The sequence below is a fragment of the Mycetomoellerius zeteki genome, unplaced genomic scaffold (assembly GCF_001594055.1).
Source record: "Mycetomoellerius zeteki isolate Tzet28-1 unplaced genomic scaffold, Tzet1.0 scaffold306, whole genome shotgun sequence".
NCBI lineage: Eukaryota > Metazoa > Arthropoda > Insecta > Hymenoptera > Formicidae > Mycetomoellerius > Mycetomoellerius zeteki.
The window spans coordinates 60888-64633 of NW_017257290.1; positions in this window are offsets into that span (position 1 = coordinate 60888).

The window sequence follows — 3746 nt, forward strand, 5'->3', positions numbered from 1 at the left end:
TTTTTTTCTGAAAAAAATAAAGTTTATTAATAAACATATTTTAGAACAAATACATTTTTATATAATTATTGAAATTATACGTGTACTTTTAGAAGTTTTACATTAAACCAACAACTGTAGGAAACGTGGTAGGAAGAATACCGAATCATTTTATTCAAGAAACAAATAAAAAATTATGTTTAAGTTGAACATATAAAGGTTTTTAATTTGTATAAAATTATATTTGCATCATTCTTATAATTGAATTAATCATCTCACATTCGGAATTAATTTATTATACATATCATAGAATTTTCATACATTCGAATGATTATAGCTAAAAAAAGACATTTAAAATAAAATAGTGATCGATATTAAACGTATCATTACAAAAACATGATTTTTCTTCTTGATTTTTTTTAAAAGAAAGTAGATTTCGTTTACACATAAGAGTACTGACTTTCCATTGATACGGTTCATACAATGTCCAATCATTTTTCCTACAATTATTGGATTTAAAAGTATCCACGTATAATTAAAATAAACTAGTAAATATATAAAAATGTATTTGGCACAAAATATGTTTATTTACCTTTAGACTGCCGGGAAAGCTACTTTTGTGGCTCTTGAGTGTGGATTAAAATACCATTTTTGGTGGTGTTACGTCCAGTGGACTCCACGATTTCTTCGTTTTACAATCGTTCGATCAATAAAATAAGATACGCACAAATTCAATCGATAACATAAATCCGAAGAAACTTTCCCAGCAGAAAAATATGTTTATTTAGAATTTAGTAATCCGCGATAACCAAGCCTTTAATCTCCTCTCGAATATCGTGGAAAAAGAAACCGAATAATCATTTTCAAACCGTGCCGTTAGCACCAAGGTGCTAAGCCGGATCCAGAATCGAACATCCTTGATAAGGGTCATATCGCGAACGCGATATTCAAGGAAAGATAAGATGTTGAATCATCCCACGCCGATATCACGCACGTCTAACGATAATAGTCTTGCGCATAGGCTTAAGAAAGAGTCATAAATCTAATAATGACACTTACCGATAATGGGAAAATAAACAAAATAATAATTCACGTTTCTTGCTTCCCAAGGAACAAGATTAACTAAATCCAGGAATGTTGATAAAAAGTAGATTACCTTTTCCCTTAAGCAGATGTTGATAAAAGGGGAAATAGGTAACTTACAACCCATCCCTCCCCAGAAACGAAACTCTCCAATAGGCGATCGTGAGTCTGAAACCTTTAGGGAGATGATACCTTATCACCAATAAGAATAAGAGCGAATCAAACTGACACAGCAGGTGGAGCTAACTTGAAGGAAATTTCCCAATGACCAGTCAAGCCTGTTATCATATCAAAACCCTGTGAATCTGATTCCCCAATTTCCCAATTTGACACATCCTACCATGGAACCACTTCTTAAAAACGACTATATAAACCACGACATCGCGAGACACGAAGAACAGACGGACAGAAAAAAAAAATTTCACTTAGCTCGTGAAAGCTATTAGAATCAGTGCTCAAAATTCGGTCATCACCATCCACGAGACCAGGGGAACCAAGGCACTGACCAACAATGTATCCAGAAGATAAAATTCGACAACCCGTCTACCCGGACAACCAAACAGTAAGTCGCTCCTCACAAATTACACACTCCAGAATCTAACGTAAATCATCCCTTAGTGAACCATTTCGATCGCACCACCGATCCTCTCCCGCAGGGCACCTACACCATCGGCTCTGACTATTTCGATCCTGAGGAAATCCGAGCTGCCGTAGCCGGACAACCTCCTGAAACTCACATTCCAGTGTTCATTCCCAGTTCCCTCTTTCCTTACCTAGTCCCGATCGACCTTTTCAATGACCTTTTCCCTCCTTTCTATCATAATTAAAGAAATTCAATAACCAACATGTATCGCCTCACAGTATGCATACAAATATAGACTCACGCTCGCCCTATGTCTATATTCTCTAGCGGCACAAATATTCCTATTATTTTACAATCGGCCAGCGATTTTTGCAATCATTTATTGTAACGTACAGATAACCGAGTTGTATTAATTGTAACATGAATATAAAATTAAATTTTACAATAAACTATAGAAATAATTTATTACTTCTAAGCGCGTATTGTTAAACTGTAATTTATGTTTAGTAATAAATTAGAATATTGTTAAGATGATTGCTCTCCTTTCATTTTAAAAACCAAAAACGACCTCGTACTCCATCGCCTTTCAGAGATCGCACGTGGTCCAGTGCCGAGTTATAGGGATTAGGTTCCTTGACTCGAAATCAGGACCGACGTACGCACTGCTCGTAGGAAACAGGTGTTATAGCGTTCCTTCGGGACGTTGACCCATATTCCGGAGCGATAAGAAGTGCGTTCGACTCTCAGGTATTCGCCTATGCGCGTATACCTGTGAGATAAAGTCTGCACGTCTTTCCATACCCTCTCCATCTCCATCCTTGTCTCTCCCATTTGATTTCAAATTTCCAAGGGCTTGGACGTAACAGTGGAATTTTAAATACTAACTGTATGAAACATATATATGTGTATGTTGCCCAAAATACATATTAAAAATATAAAAGTACTGAAAAATATACAAAATAAGTAAAAATATAAAAAAGTAAAAAAATTATAAAACAAGAAAAAAGTAAAAAAAAATACAAAAAATAAGTTTAAAAACCAAACAAAAAAGAAAAATAAAAAAGGAGCTATAAACTTTTTACGTCTATGTCGCTAGCTCTGGGTAATGCTAAATAAAGGAAAATTCTCTGCATGAGTCTATTCGTTTATATTCATTTATGTTGTCAATATTACGTTTAGTGAGATTTCTTAAATCTATGCTCAGAATTGAAATCAGCGATACTAAAAACCTCCAAATACACTATTTTTGAGAAAATAAACATTTTCCATATTTAATCGTTCGTTCCTTGCGTTCCTGGAAAGCCACTTTTGTGGCTTTGCAAAAATCTCGAAATTTTGCGTCATGTGTATGTTACTTTTATAGAAAAATTTTTGAAGAAAGAGATCCACTATTTTAATGAAAAAATCCCGGCAGTATAAAGGTTTATTAACTTCACATATTTTAGAAAATTTTGAAAAAAGGGAAAAAAGCAGCAGAATTCCATCGTGGATCTCCAATATTCTGATCTCGCACTTTAAGTGCGAGACCATACAGAGTTCATGTACAGGGTATACATAAAGTCCTGGACTCCTTAAATATCTCGAAAAGTAATCATTTTTGAGAAAAATGTTTTATACAAAAGTTGTAGGGTTGAAAATGATCTATTGACTGACCTTATCAATTTGACCTTGGATGGCGCCACCAAGGTCAAGTCAAGGTTAAATCGATTTTTTTAAACGAAACACCCTATTTTTGATTTTAGAATCTAACAGCTGAGGTCGGGGGCTTTCTAAAACACTATAATAAAGCCACTTTTTAATCAGTACTTTATGAGAGTTGAAAGTTACGGAATCGCCGGCATTAGCATTATCTTAAGGTATTACGTAGAGATTGCCCGACTGGATTTATGAGTCATGTATGTGCCCGTGAATATCTGTATCTCTATCGCCTCCTCCCTTCTAGCTTTCCTTCTTCTTCCCCCCCCTGCCCTCCTACTCCTTTCCATCCCCTCTTCCTCCTTCCCACCCTTCCAACAAAGCTGGAGACTACACAAGCTAAAGATCTCTCCTGTCAAGTCACTCTTTCTGTAACCTGCGATTGAGAAGGTATATTTTTTCGTGA